General features: G+C 40.5%; 1 protein-coding gene across 4 annotated transcripts in view; it reads right to left on the reverse strand.

Moving 5' to 3' along the window:
- TBL1XR1 (TBL1X/Y related 1) overlaps positions 1-16,520 on the reverse strand; it is a 382,210-nt gene that overhangs the window by 252,038 nt on the left and 113,652 nt on the right. For all 4 annotated transcript variants that reach the window (XM_048954695.1, XM_048954698.1, XM_048954694.1 and 1 more), the window contains one exon: positions 16,300-16,439. The gene's annotated coding sequence lies outside the window, so the exon portion shown is untranslated. The remainder of the gene's footprint in view (positions 1-16,299; positions 16,440-16,520) is intronic.

The following is a 16,520-nucleotide window of genomic DNA, read 5'->3' on the forward strand; positions in this document are numbered from 1 at the left end:
ACCAGTGACTAAAAAGCATAATATTTCATTTGGGCTTAGGCTCATCTCTGCAGCGCATTTGTAACAGGCAGGTCTTTTTGCTGCCTAGTTTTTGTTTGCTGACTTCAGGAGTGTACTTCAAAAGCTCCCTGGCCTCTTAATGAAAGCACTATGCCTGTCTTTTATCGTATCTTTTGTTCTGAGTTTTAGCCCACATTCCCAAATAGAAGATGAAGAGTAGGAAAACTTATTCAGCATGACAAAATAGTCATTGTATTAGGAAAAAGTGCAGTGTGAATCTAAGTGAAAACCTCACAGAAAGAAAATCCTAATCAAGAGAGTAGACCTACTGAGATATGTTTTTTTCTTAATACAGTCCCCTTGTCCTAAAATAGAGAAAAGAGAAACAGAAGAGCAGTATAGGAAGAAAAGGCCCAGATGAGTCCAGCTTTAAGCAATGCTGTTGAATGGGGCGGGATGACAGTGACTAGACATGTGGTTCATCTGCTGCTCGTTAACGCTTTGCCCTTAGCTCTGCGCACTCCATACCCCAGCTTCTTTGTGGGTCAAAGGAAGTGGTGGGTAACAACACCCTTTAAAGAAAAAAAAAAAAAAAAAAAAAAAGGCTCAAACAAACAAAAAAAATTAAAAAAATCTGTGTTTATGAAACGCTTTCCTAAAAACGCCTCTCCTTCATTAATTTTTGTCTGATCCAAGGAATTATTTTTGAGGTGTAACAGATGTATGGAGGTATATGATCACGGCACATTTCTGAATTTGAAAAGTTTTTATAAAAAGGATGTCATCTCAGGATTATTTATTATTATTTTGACAAAAATTCCTAGTATTTCTCTCTAGCAAGAACAGTCTAGTCTTAGTGTTCTTCCTGGAGAGACTTAAGCAATACACATACATACCTTACCTGCTTGGTCTGGTTTCCTCTGTATCCCTTTAGATGGAATGTGAATCATCTAATTAGCCATTCCAGAACAGCATAGCAAGTCCCTTCCAATCCTAATCTCCTTAATCTGTAGCAGCTGATAATGGCATTGCGTTAGAACAGAGCTCTCCAAGCTTTCTATGCAACTTTGAAGACTACTCACATTTCATGTCGTCTTTGTCTCTTAATAACCTGATATGCCTGGAATCAAGAGGAGGTCAAACACCTCTTCAAGGCTCTTGAGTAAGTATACCTGTATGTCAGATGTAAAAGCCTAGCATAATTTCAGGGAAGCTGGTGGGCATTAGCCATGGGGAAAGGACAAAAGCACACTTAATTTGTTCTCTCTTGTTTACAGGTTATTCTCCCACTTAAGTCATCCAGTGAGACAAAACTACTTTCACACCAAAAGTAAAAAGATCTAAATGAGACATTGCAGAAACCCAAGCTGAGGCACCGTGCCTAGAGATACACCCCCAAGTGAGTGCTTTGCAACAATTCCATGCCAAGCTGGTCTCAGAAATAGCCCGTGTGCTCCCTCAGCCCCTAGCAGTGCCTTCAGAGCACTAACAGCAAGCCATGATTTTGTTTGATACCCCAGAAATTCCCTTTCATGAGCTAAATATACCAGATTCACAAAGCCAGGTACTGATGCTGCTGCATATCTGGATTTCCTGATTGCATTCATTTCCATTGCTGCTCCAGTTAATTGTGACACCACTAGTTTTCAGTATCATCTTCAGCATATGCCTTCAGTAATTTTCTCTCATCTATGAGCTTCTCTTACCTTATTTCTCCTGCTTCACAACTCCCATTTTATACTGGGCTGAAAGAATCCTTTTATTTATGATCTAATTGACCTTAATCTTGGGGGTTGGACTCGATGATCTCTGGAGGTCCCTTCCAACCCCTACAATTCTGTGATTCTGTGATTAATCTACTAACTCAAACTCACACCGAGTGGTTTGTTCTGTAAAAGGAAGAAAACAACTTCTAGATCTCCACAAGGAAATTAACAGCATAGAAAATTTGGCTTATGTTATCTGCATCAAGCCCATTGATCTGCATGGTCTGAGCAGGTTACAGATCCCCGATATGCACACACTCCTTTTTCCTGAAGCGTCTCCAGCTTAAAGAAATTTATCTCTCTCACTTGTTCGTTTTACTACTTGACTTCAATCAAAACTATCTCCGCTGAAGTCATTCTACAGATTTCATTTCTCTACTTAAACACACCATCTATCCTCACTTGTACCACCTCCCTCCTCCTACTCATTTAAATGGGCTGTTATACCAGGGTAGATTAATGTCACGGTCGTCTCCCTTGATTTAAATGCTGTTTGATTATATCTGTCAGGATATACTTCTTTCTATAGTATGTGTTCTTGCCTGATGTATTAATCTGATGGAGTAAATGGGCCTGGAGACATGGTCTAATCATTGTGCAACATTAAATAGTTAAAGCAAGGTTCAGGCCTCCAGGTACTGACTTGTTGGTATTTGTTATCCCTGCAGGCAGTGGAAAACGTGCCAGATGATGTAACTGCCAAAACACAACAGGCAAGTTGCATTCTTCAAGACTGAGGTGGTCAGCAAATATCACATTTGCTATTTATTTACATCTTTTTTCCCCATTCCTCTGTTTCATTGGTTTGTTTTTGTTTTGTTTTGAGTCAGACTTAGAAAAACCTGCTTGGTCTCCAGTAGAATTTCTGAGCTAAAAGCTGCAATTTTACATGCTGCTTTAAGGATTTTCTAAAATGATAATTGAAATAGGCTTTGAGATTATCATTTTCAGATAGAACCACAATTGAAATATTGAAATGAGGGAAACTGACAAAAAAAAATTAATAAGGTCATTAGTCTGTGTCGCATTTCAACCAAAGTGACAAAAGAAACATTTCCAAAAAGACAAATTTTAGAAAATTAATGGAGAAATTGTTCTGAGAATATTAGTTGAGAATCAACATCATTGAAACCTGCGAGTTTCGTTTTGTTTTTTGTTAGTTTGTTTTTAGCTGTTGTTGTCTGTTGTTTTTCGTTGTTTTTTTTTTTTTTTTTTTTTTTTTTTTTAACATCAAAAAGCCAAACAACTTAAATTTTAGAAGAACTTAAAGCCAAAGCAAGATGCTGTACTCATTCTGGATTGATTCTCTTGAGATATTAGTCACAGATTTACAGGAAAACTTTCTCTTTCTTGATGCTGTTAGCCTATCAGAGATGTGCACCTACCACAGCTCCGTTGCACCATGCCTCTTATTTTGGGTTACTGCAGCCCTTTCCTTCACACAAGACCTCATTGACCTTAATTTCCTGCACCACAGCCCAGGGCCAAATCCATTGTAAAGCTCCCTACTCAAAACTGCTGCATCACAGTCAGATTTATGCTTTGCATGGGGAAAAAGAAGAAGGAAAAAGAAAAAAAAAAAAAAGAGGAAATAACATAGTGGATAGACCTTTTCCCCAAAACACATATGTCAGATAAGGATGAAAATCTCTATCAGAAAAATCCTTCCTCAGCAACCCAGATTTGTGATAAGAGGTGTATGGAATCACAGAAAATGCTGCACAGATAGGTGCTGGCATTATGAAGCTTGCCTAACAACGCTAGATGCACCTTTTTTTTTCTCCTTAGCTGCAATTCTATGACTGAGCTTAACACTTCTGTGTGAGAGTGAAAAACAACTATAAAGCTGACATCTTAATGTACAACTGTGGTCCAGAAGTCCGGGGATAAACACACAAGGACAGAAGAAAGCTAGTCTGGTGAGGAATTGTTCTAGGCTCTGCAATAAGGGACCTGTTAAATGCTTTGTGGCAGTTGCACCCAGTATCAGGTTTACATACTATGGAAGTAACCATAACAGCCTCATATTTGTGTAGCACCTTCCTCCTAGATGGATCATTATTTATATAGCACTCACGTGTGGGCTAGATGTCCCCTAAAGGAATTTACAATCTCATTTTATTCATGATGTTCAGTTACTGTGGTGAAAAGAGCCATTTGTATCCAGAGACAGACAAGCAGGTAGAGTAACAAACATCAGGGAACTGCAGGGCAAGAGAAAGAAGCCAAAAATCAGGATTTCCAACAGTTTGCTTATGTAAAAGTTTGGGGAGACATTCTCCATCTACAAAAACAATTTGGGATTAAGGATATATCATGCTATACCTGATATCAGTACAAATCCTTCCTACACAAATTATTCACATTCATACTCAGTCCCCACATTTATGTGCATTAATTCAAGCCTGATCCATTGCACAGCAACTTCTGCAGCAATGCAGGAGTGTGAATGCTTGGGTAGCATCCTCCTCTCCGCTAAGAGCAGCTCAATGGTAACAGGATGAGCGTAGAGAGAGAAAATCCTGTAGCAATAGGAGTGACTAGCAGCAATTCATTCTGCAGTTACTACGTTTGATAACAGCATGCAAGAGACCACTCATCCATCAACTCTTTTTCATCATCATCAGTTCGTCATGGTAATGTGATAGTGGTATTTGCAAGACTAGAGTACAGAAATGATTTTTATTTAACGAGTCAGACTGAGCATTAATTAGTCTGCTACCCTCATAGAATGTTGCTACAAAGAATTTTTGCTATCCCTTCCGTCAAAAAACACCATCCTACTCCCTTCAACCCACTGTCCCTCCATACACTGGCAATGCAGCTACAGGGCCCCACGTAGCCTGTATAACAACACTGTTAATACGCATATGCAGTGATCTGCTCATAAGCACATTATTACTCACCAGCATCATCTGTACTATTCTGAGACAATCCACAAAGAAAAAAAAAGAGATTACAGTTACCTAGGCAGATAAATAGGAAGAATTAATTTTCAACTAAAATGTTGAAAAATCATGTAAGCCAAAATATTTTGTCCTGACTTCATGTCTAACTTTGTTTTTCACACAAGCACTGACTGTGTACTTACGATGATAAATGATGGGAGAAAGTTCTTAGAATTGTTCATCTAGAATGAAAGGTGGACATTTCCTAATCAAAATAACTGTGCACAGAGAAACAAATGAAAAGAAAACAAACACAGCCATTATCCGCACTCAACTCCATGAACAAAGTGTTAGGCTGAGCCAAGCACTGGTATCAATTTTCTTTGCTTAATGAAAAGGTTTTCTGAGATGTAGTCCTTTCTGCTTCACTGTGGATTGACAATACATTCTGACCTAATGGATGCTGATTACTGTTTCCATTATGCCAGGCTGACAGAAGCAATATTTCTTCAAACCACAACCTGTTGTTGAGCACAGAACTATTGTAGAGTGAATCTGTACTACAAAAGCCTTTTTCATATCGTGTGTTCCTCGTGTGCTTTGAACTCTTAGAAGACCTCTCCCATGGCAATAGGAAGAGCTGTGAGGCTGTCCTGCCGTTACAGCAGGGATAGCACTCAGGAAGAAAATCAGCACCATCTGGAAGTTTTGGTTCAACATAAAAACCAGATGAGAAACATGCACTTCAGTTCTCTAAATGAGACCAGACTGAAGCAAGCACCACAAATGTGAGATCACCTGGGTAGCAAGCCCTCAGCTCTTTGTGATCTCTCCAAGGCTTCAACCAAACACTACCAGAATTGGCACAAGAAACCACATTCTTCTTGCAAAACGGGAGAAAAAACTAAACATTATTCATGCAAAATCCTGCGTCTAGCCAACATCTGTTTTTATTTGGAGGACTTGAGAATTCACTAAAGCAGTGTCCATGCTGCACATGAGCTGGGCCTGTTCTCAGGGGCGCAGCCCCACCACAGGCTCTTCTTAGAGCAGCTGATACACTCTGCTTTCATTTGTCAATCCTGCACATCAGCAATCTTCTTACCATTTACGTTTCACAGCCTAAACAGCTGAGACCAATGCATCCAAGCTCTGGTAGCATGCTGGAGGCACATTCTGCTAGGCATGGTACAAGCCATGCTTCCTGAGATGAGTTTTGTGGTTCCTACCCAGCATAACACTATCATTACAGAAGTGGCTCTGGGTTTCTGCAATGCCATAATCCTGGCAGCCATTTCAGGAGACGCCCTCCTGAAGAGCTCTGTTTTATCCATGTAATCAGGTTGTGGGAATCCATTCTCTAAATTTGACTCATCTTGTTAAAGCAACTGCAAAAGACAGTTGTGTCCATGGAGCCTCTAGGGAAGGAAAAAAAAAAAAGAAAGAGAAAAAAGGAAGAGAGGAAGAGAAGAAGAGGAAGAAAAGCTTTTCCCAAAGGATACTAAAGAACAAACCTGGCTTTCACATGCTGGGTGGGGAGGTCTGAGTCAGCGTAAGGAAGTGGTTGTCTCCCTCCACCACCTCAAACCACTCACAGCTGCACCAAGCCTCTGAACAATTCTTCTCCCAGAGAGAGCAAAACTAATTGCTAAAACATCTTTCTGAGGTTTTCGTGCATCATCTGCTTACATTCAGTCTAGCTACCTACTGTCTGACAAACCCTGCAGCAAGCAGCAGGGCACAGCTAGCCCAAAACCATGCTGCAGAACCCTCACCAGTTGCACTGAAAACTTTGGTGCTTGCCTGGAGGTTTTCTTGCTTCACTTCTGTTGTGTCCAGAGCTTCACCTGCTAAGTGTCTGGTTGCTGGGTGACTGGGATTTCATTAAGCTGCATCAAGAGAAAAGCCATTTGCTGCTTTTAAAATAGTCACAAGAAGGAAAGGGAAAAGAACATTGCTGCATGTAATCATTCTGCAGGAGCCCAATTTCTGGTACAGAGCCGCTAAAAGCACTATAACTACAGGCAGCTCAAGGTAGGGCAGAAACCCATTAAAAGTCACAGTGATCATCTGCCAGCAAAAACTCAATTCTCACACTCATGTTTTCATTTTCGTTAGGACAGATGAGGACATATGTTGCCATACCTCCATGAACTACAAGTTTCCAGCCCTGGGTTGATACTGCAGGTAATCTATTTCCACGCGAGTGGAAATGCAATGAGACATGAGCCCACTGCTCTCAACTCAGCCAAACACAGGTTACACAGGCTTCCCTACAGCTGCACACAGTAGGCTACTACAGATAGCATCATCCAGCTCATGTCAACACAGTCCTTCCCATGGCCACACTCCCTTTTCCACAGGCACCCTCTGAGCCCTCCCACCAGCATCCCCCCCAGTTGCCTGCAGCAGGCAGCTCAGCTCCTGTGCTGGGCCAAGCTCTGGCTCTCAGTGGCAGACCTTTCCTTGCCAGGCAAGCCCAAAATGGAAGAATTTGCCTAAAGGCACTACACCAGCCTTCTGAGGAGACACAACGTGGTACAGATAAGCCCTAGGTCAGTATTAAGTATACAAAGGTTTCCTATTTGAACTACAGAAGGTAGAAAACAAATTAGGTGACCTCTTTAAAATCAAGCAGAAGCACAAGTAAAACCACAGCTCTCCCAAGCTCTGTGCCACAGATTTATTCTTGGAGCCACCAACCACAGCACTGAACAGTCACTTGACTTCAAAAGCCTGTGTGGGTGAGTGACAGGAGCAACTCTTTTTAGATTGTTTTTGCTATGCAAGGTAACCCTTCTTGGTGTTCTCGCTCACACATCCTTGACACATGGCTGGCTTTCCTGCAAAGGATCCTTCTGTTTATGTTTACCACCCTACCTGATGTGCAGGACAAAAAGATTGTGAATTATTCAGTGCTATACAAGATGAATATGAATTTTGTTTACTATTCTTGAACTACTGAGATGCTACATGGATGCTGTGTAGGAAACAGCAATGGATGCATGCCTGCTGAATAAGTATACCTTGCCAGCCCCGCAGAACTGTTCACACCTCTAAGCCAATTGATTGATTGTGGTTCATGCCGTGTGAATGCCTTTGCCAACGGAAACTGTGCTCACAAAACAATTCCAAAAGGCATACAGCCACACTGGCACTTGCATATTTGTGTGTTTCATTTTAAAAGGTCATCTGCGTGTTGTGGCTTATTTTCCAAGCAAGGGTAAGTCATTTTGTCCTTGTTCTTCAATCTGCTGCAACTTCACTCTCTTTCAATTCCCTACTGTTTGCTGTGAGGCTGCTGCAATACTTTTCCATTTAGATGAAAAAATAAGTTACACACACCCCCTTGGAAATTGTTACCACAGGTATTCAGGAAATAGCTGGCAAGAAGGCGGCTGTGGTTCACATTCCCCCTGGGCAATCACAAGATTGGCACAGTGCATAACCAAGCCAAAAAACTCATAAATACAGATGAAAAGAAAATTCAGCATAATCCCTTTCCAAAGCTGATCCTTAGTGCATCTCTGAGATGACAGGCTGTGTACACGCCTGGCTGTCTGCTGACATTATAATGGTTGATAAGACTTCTGCAAATGAGTAGCAGGGAATGATCAAGTAGAACAGCTTTTGTTTCCATGAAGCATTCTTAGTTGCCTGAAATAGACCTCTAGTTTCATCTCACATAACCTCAGAAGAAAACTCCACTGCCTAAAATCTGCACTGCAGCAATCTCTGAAACAGAGTTGGGAAGTATGCTTAACCAACAGAGAGCCGACTCACTAAAATAAAACTGATTTGCAGAAAGATTACTAACAGACAAATCAAGAAAATGTATACCAGAAACATACTGAGTAATTTGTGTACTGGATGTCAGCAGCCCACCTGCACTGGTGACTACCCACGTTCCAAAATCCCATTTTCTTTCACTTTTTTCACAAATCAGATTGTAGCTGGTTATACAGGAGTTTCCCCAACACTTCATAGTAGCCTGCTTTCTAACATTACTTTTTTAAAACGCAGACTTCAGATAGAAATTGCAGCCTGTGTGGGGTTTGAGAACAACAGCCAGATCTTTGCTGTAGACACTCCTATCACCAGAGGAGACAAGGTTAACATCTGACTGAAGGCATACTACATGGGGTTTCAGAGAGCAAGGTAATCTGGCTTGCACGTCAGCACCAGCTGGGTCACCATTTGGGAACGTGGGTAAGATACTACACATCCTTATTTCTTTCAATACAGTGCTTGCTTGTTTTTTTTTTTTTCCTCTGAAAATTAAAACAGCTGCAGGCTGCATGATCCTTATTGTCACATATCCCTTTAAATACCTGTTGCTTGTCATAGCCTCTCTTGGGTCTGTGTATAAATGATTCTAATGCTGCTACCAAAAAGCAAGTCAGTACAAACCTACACAAGCCTATTAGCCTCTAAGTGGTCGTTCTGGCTTCCATGGAAAGATTCCAGCTGACTTCACAGGAAGCTGAATCAGGTCCCTAATGAAGGCTGCAAATTTAGGTCTGGTTCAGCCACACAAGGGTTCATAGACTTGCCTAGATCATCAAGATTTTTGCACTTTGCTAGAGCAAATATTACCATAACAGTCTTGAAAGTGGAGATACTGCAAGAATAATCTTTCACAGAGCACTGCTGCTACACTGAGAATCAACACAAGAAACTCAACAAAAACGGAATATTGGGTACAGAAGTGAATGCAGTCTCAAAGAGGGGGATTTTTTTTCTTCCTTTTCACCTTTATTTTGCTCTTTTTATAGTACTGACTCTTTTTATGAAGAAAAGCAGTATGCTCCTCATTGCTTTCTCAGGTGTTAGCCTAGGTCCAACGTGTGATCTGCCTTAACCACGTTATTAGTTATGCACCTTTTGTGATCAGCCATATCTTCTCAACAAAAGGTTTCTGATCCCTTATTAACAGTATTTCATTGATGCATAGATGTAGAATGACAAAGACACACAAAATAATGAAGAAGGCAATGAAACCTCTGGATTTTCCTATTCTACCCACAGTATAGGACAAGAATAAGGAGAAATTTCATGAAGTTAGAAAGGCTGCAAAGGCTGATATGGATTAAAGGAAAGACTTCCCTGCTGAACAGGATCCAAGCAGTCTGTGAAATTAACTGCTGCCTGCTCAGAGTTGAGGAAGATTGAAATTGTGTTTTCTTTATTATTTTTTTTTTAATACAGGAATCTAGCAATATTCATATCTTCAAAGCACATTTGGAAATAAATTAGCAAGGGAATATTTTAGTTAAAAGAAAAGATGAAACAGGAGTTGCTGGTGTCTACAAGGCTCTGGCTGGATTAGGCTTAACAATGCCCTTAAAAGAAAGGCACATAGAATAGGATGCTTGAGAAGTAAATGGAAATGAGGAAAAATAATGAAGAAAAGGGAGAGACCAAAGGAGGCAGTGAGTTGCAGAGTCAAGCAGCTGCAGACTTTCAGAAGTCTGGGGTTGATCTCATGGGGTAGGAAAGCCAATTCTTTCTATCTCACAACAGGAATATCTGGACAAGTCAGAAAAATCTTACTGAAAAGGGATGCATCAAGAGCAACGGCACAAGCAACACCAAGCTGGCACTGCCTGCCCTAACCTGGGCAAGGGAGGTGGGCAGGCTGGGTGCTGAACTCCTTCCTGCCTGGGCACAAGTAGGCTGCTCTGGAGCAGAGTGGCTGCTTGCACAGTGCAGAGCCAAAGCTGTGCACTGCTCTGTGGATTATGGTTTGCTGCAAACCCGTCAGTGCAGCCTTTGTTACTCAGAGCTTAGTGCTGTTTCTTATTTCATGGTGTCAAGCATCTTTAAATAGGAAAACCAAAGGTGATCTGAGCTTCTCTCATATTGTAACAATAAAATTATATTCAGCTGCTCTCATAAGCTTATTTCTGTGCCTATAATTCCCTAATGGTAATTTTCACTTTCTCTAGACCCAAACTGACAATCCTCTTCCTCTGATGGTAAAAGCAGCTGTCCTATCTTGTCTCTTCACAGAAATGGCAGTGGGACAAAACTAAGATCACGCTGGACTTCCACACCAGATCCTTCTTATAATACAAAAGTGGCAGGGTTTATTACTCAAAAGCTCATTGCAGTAGCCTATGGTCTGCTAGCTAAATTAAAAGTGATAAAGGATGCTAATCTTGATGCTCCAGGATATAAACTAATTACCATCTGGAGTCATGAAGCAGCTTTCCTCTTCATAGTGATGCAGCTTTTACTGTTGCCTTGGAAAATGATGAGTTTGGAAAGAGATTGTTCCTCTCTCTGATGTATTGACCTCTGTCAAAGACTGGATTCTTAGCTAGTGGATCAATGGCATATTTTAGAACAATGTTTCTGTGTTGATATATCACCTTCCATTCAATTATAACCATCTAATTTAACACTCATTAACAAGGCAATGCCCCAGTCTCTTGTATTTGTCAAATTGTTTGTTTACCTTTTTTATTCCACAGAGTAGTGCAATCTCACACCCTACGTGCAAAGTACAAGTGAACACAACCAGTGCTCCATAACTCGCCTTTCAGCAGAAAGGTTGGTGTTTCTCCATGCCTGGTGGAGGCAGCAGGAACAGTGACACTCGTATAGACCTAAGCCTTTTATCAATGAGCAGTGGCAGGTCTATTTGTTTGAGCCCTTGCTGACACCCACAGTCTCTGTAATTCAGTCTGACAGATTGAGGCCATGTTCCAGATCTCACAAAAGAAGCAGAGGCGGGTATTGATTTTTCTGTTATTGTTGGTGATTTGCTGCTTCATTCCTCTAACAAATGTTTAAAAAAAATATATAGTAAACAGGAAGGTCACAGCTGCAGGTTGGCAGAGCACACAGTGCTCTTTCTCCTGTTATTCTCTTCTTATTCAATGGGCATGTTCCACAGACCCTGAGCAACAACACAGGATAAATACGAAGTAAAAGCCATGATGACGCTAACAACCCAGGAGGACTGGGGGAGGAATCTGGTTCCAGGCATGTTCCACTCTGCAGCTTTGTGTCACGCTTCCTGAATCACATTTCAGAATAACGGCTGTATTGTATCTTCTCCTGCATTAACCTTGGTACATAGGTAGCCTCCAAGTTCACAAGGAAATCATGCCCCTCAGCTTGCCATGCTCAGGCTTAACCCTAACTGACCTTGGGCCCAAGCTGATGACACCTCACAGCTCTGCGGAAGAGCTCAAGCCCTGAGCAAGTGCAGGTCCTACCAGGGATGTGCCAGATGCTGCTGATTACATCCCTTCCTTCTCCCAGCATCACAGGGGTGTCTCATCTCAGGAACGTACCTGCCTTGCACATCTACAGCACTTGTTTGGCAAGGCACGCATCTTGCAGCATCATAGTCCTGACGTATATAGATTCAAAAGTTTTAGATCTGTTGATTGTAATGGAAGACTGATACACTTGGGTCCTTAAAATAACTTATTACATTTATCGGTTTCTGTGCTTTAGAAACTTCCTAATTTTCAAATATACCAAAGGAAGTAAAAAATATTTATGGGTCTATTGCTTCTATTATATATCATCTCAAAATGCCCAGGCTTTCCTTTTTCCCCAGCCAGTTTTAGATAGAAAAGACGTGCACATTCAGGTCTGAGTATCTGGACAGAGCATGTTTTTATGCATTAGATCCATGACAAATGGCTTATTTTAAGATAGATACTAAATTTATCTTAGAACTTACACTTAATTCTCCTTTGTGTTTGGCATCATATTAAGAAACAAAACAATCAAAAACCAAAGCAAACAAACCACACAACAGTTACAGTTGCTCAGGTTTCTGCCTGCTTTCCTGGAGGGGGAAATGGTCAAACTGCTCTCATGCAACCTAACCAGAGCAACAGAAACAAAGCATCCAGAGCTAAGCTGGTATGCTGATGACTCTAATGTACATATAAAATATACAAGGGATTTTTTTTTCTGAGCAGCCTTTCAGCGTGAAGAAAGATAGGTAAAAACTTTGTGCTGTGAACAGAGCCATTTTCACTATCACAAGGCTACGATAACTAGCTTCCTACACAGTTTGTCATGCTGGATGTCACTAATACTGTCTGAATACTGATATTGTTCGTGACTTTTTGTTATGTCTCAAGTAAAGATTTTATGTATTTAATTTAGCAAAGGCATTGATCAACAGATATAAATCTTTGGAGAGGCTACTGATAAAAACTCCTTTAATATCACACCTAATGTCTGTGCTATGTTAGGCATCAATAATATTTACATTTTATCCTTTTTATGAGCTCAGTGGCATTGCAGTGACAGCTCTCAAAGATGATTGAAAATCAGTCATCTCCTGGGAGCACTGGCATAAATCTAGAATAACCTTGCTGCCTCTGATAGAGATACTTAGCATGACTGCGAGTGCTATTAAGCCTAGGGATTATGCCATACCTATAATTAACAGGAAAGGAAAAAAAAAGAGAAATAAAGGGGGGAGGGGTGCTTTGTGCTGGCCCTGGGGAATCACTCTGTGCCCCTGAGGGCAGGACAGACTTCTCTTTGAGAAGTGCAGGGTTTAATTCCCATGGAACCACTACAGCCTGTCTTACACGCCCAGTCCTGGAGGTGATAGCAGGGGTGGGGGCACACTGCTTCACACCTTAGATGATGACTTGATCTCACCAAGATGCTGACGTGACAGCGGATGCAGCTTATTCCCCACTGAGAGGGAAGGCGTGAGTGTTTGCTGCTCCTATTAGCACTGTGCCAAGAGGTCACAGCAAAGGCCGAAGGGAGTGGGATCACTGTGTGGGTGTAAGCACAAGCCATGTGTTTAGCCAAAATATTAAAGGAGAAAAGTATGAGAGTGAAAAATATAGGCAGAGACAGCTAAAGCCCAAGGTCAAAGAACAACTCCATTACAGCTGAAAAAATGGATTTATCCTCTGAGAACACTTCCATAAGAGAAACACATGCCTATTTTAACAGATTTTGTCTGTGTACAATTATAATAGTGAACTTCTTATGGTAAACTGCTGTGTGAAACTTGGCCTGGTTTTGAATACTACTTCACCATATGTGAGAAGTCTAGTGTTAGTGCCTTAGAAATGTTATTCATGTTACACCTCAGGGGCAAAATAAATAATAGATGAATTGAATGAACACTCCAAAGCATTAAGGGTATGCAACTTCAACTACCCTATCAACTTCTCCATTTTCCTCACAAAAATTGTTTCTGTTGATACTTCGAATTAAATTGGTCTTAAAGGGGAGGAGGAGAAAAGTTTAATCAGAAAGTTGTCAAGAAACTGTGTTCACTGAGCAATTAATGGAGAGTGCCACTGCTCACAGCTTGGTGTACCATATACATCCATCCTGCAGATGAATTATCCTGCAGGCTATTAGAGCAATAAATGCGCTCAACTTTTTTTTTTTAAACTTTGTTTTTTAAAAATAAAAAAGCTGATTTGTTTTGTTTTGTTTTTTTTGCTGTAGTTTCTGCTGCGCAATTTTACAAGTAAAAGCCTTGTACAAAATAATCAGAAATGACAATAAACACTATCATGCAGGGTGCCCTGCCTTTGGAGAATCATGGTTAGCACTTTTGATAGAACTTATGCTAACAGAAATAAGGAAAATCATTGAAAGTATTCTTCTGTAATAGGTACAGATCATTGTCTTCCTGTTAATTAAGCAGAAGGCAGCTGAAAAGCTGTCAATTCTGCCTTTTGGCTTCGCTGTCTTCCGCACTTCCACTCTCCCTCCTGCCACAATCCCTTGTTACCTTCATCCCCAGCTCTGTGAAGCAGAGGCTTGTCTCTGTTCAGCTCCTGTAACACTTTCTATTCCTAATGCAAATGGCAGTAACACCACAGCAATGCAAAACCTCAGATGCTGTGAAAGTACTAGAAGGCAGCCAGCAGCGCAGTGCCCACAAAGCAGCACGGTGACTGTTGCTAGAAGTACGCTACTTCATTTGTGCCACAGAGATCGACGGTTCGGAGGCACAAAGCTTCATTTCTGGAGCAGCCACATATCACTTAGTTGTACAACAATACAATGAAGATTGCACATATTCGCAACTGAAAATTAGGTTATTTTAAATAAATATACCACACTGTTTCAAGGTCAGTAGTAAATATTGCAGGGAGAAGAAAAGAGGGAGAAAATCGTCCAAGTGTACAAAAAGCATCAGAACAGGAAGCAAATTGAGGAGTGCTTATAAATTGATTGTGAACAGTGAATGAGGAATGCTCCTGTCAGTTATAGTAAGACTTTGGTTATTTAGAAGCTAATAGCAAATGTTGTCTAACGCTGACAAACACAGAATAATGAGGAATGAGGACTTTAAAGTATCTTTTACTCTCTGCATCTCTTAAAACGCTCAGATTAAAAAGGTAAGGATGACCAAACAAGCAAGCTAAGGGTGGCTGGTTTTTCTTTTCTAGAAACAGAGAGCAAATACCAAATCTTTCTTGGGTACAACTCATACTAAGTAAGTGCCTTACCCAGAAGGAAATTTAGCCAGAATGGTAAAGTTGTCTACTACATAGTATAAAATCTAAGGAGAACAGCAAAAATAATTTAGAAAGATATGAAATCCGCAGAAAATAGTCCTTGTGGTCAGTGACATATTCCTGAACTTAAGATCAGCATCTGAATTCCTTTGCAAAGCTGGTCTTCAAGCACTTAGAAATCAGGCTTCATTTAGAAGTCCATATACTTAGAGATCATGGGCTTAAGTATTCTTTTACAGAGAGATAAATGATTCTGAGTACTGTTTTGGAAAACACCTCTTTGTCCCCAAACACAATACCATACCAAAGCCATACCAGTCACATCCTCTTGTTCATTCTGCCAGGCCACAGTTCAAATTTAAGCCAATTCTAAATAAGTGTTCAGAGTGCAACTTTGAACACTTACAGCATCCTACTAACTCACAATGATGCAAAACATTTCTACAGTTATCGGACTACTGATTTACTGTTTAAATCAATCTACCTAATCTAACGTTTAATTAGGTGATCTAATCTTTTGCTCATGTCCCAAAATCATATTTCTTCCAAAATGAGACAGCTGACATGCAGCTCCCAGAAGATCCTCACTATTACATTGCCTCTTCCTTGAGCATCCAACAGTATTCAACCAAAATAAAAGAATATTAAGTCCACAGCATCTTTTGCAAAAAGTCTTACTCTGAAACAAATCCACACCTCTCAAGCTCACCGGTCTACTACTGCATTTTAGAAAGGTGTTTAATGTCATCTCTAAACATTTCCAATAGTTCATTACATGCACTAAACCATGACTGCCACATTTCCTGTCTCACAGTCTTTGCTCGCCTACAAGCAGTACAAATCCCAGCAGTTTGATAACAACAGTTCTTGGTTGTCATATACTAACTGACATTGACTACAAATTTTAGAGATCTCCTACAGCATAATGCACTAATTACTTGGCCAACAAACGTCATTATGCTTTTTAAATAATCTCGTAGCATTTGGAAAACATACTGTTCAATGAATGCCTTATTAAATAGAACTGAAGCATTCCTTTGAGATCTGTAATTCTAAGGATGAGCACACATTTTATTTTCATGTATGAAAGATGGCAAGTAGAATAAATGATTAGAAGATACCAGAAACATAACATTAAGAAAAAAAAAAAAAGTCAAGCAGACCTACTTGAATGTTCTGGAAAACAGTGCTGAAAATTGTCAAGGTGTGGAGGTTACAGGCATTTTCAAGGCTAGACAGTTCCAGGATGTCATTTGTAGGTGTTTCATGACCAGCTCATCTGTGTTGCCAGGGGAGAACATAAATACCTGAAAATGACAAAGGTTAAACAAAGTTATTATCAGTTAAAAATAGGATTTCACACTCCTTTAGTTACAGCTTTCCAGGTA

This window comes from Lagopus muta, chromosome 9, assembly GCF_023343835.1.
Source record: "Lagopus muta isolate bLagMut1 chromosome 9, bLagMut1 primary, whole genome shotgun sequence".
Lineage (NCBI taxonomy): Eukaryota > Metazoa > Chordata > Aves > Galliformes > Phasianidae > Lagopus > Lagopus muta.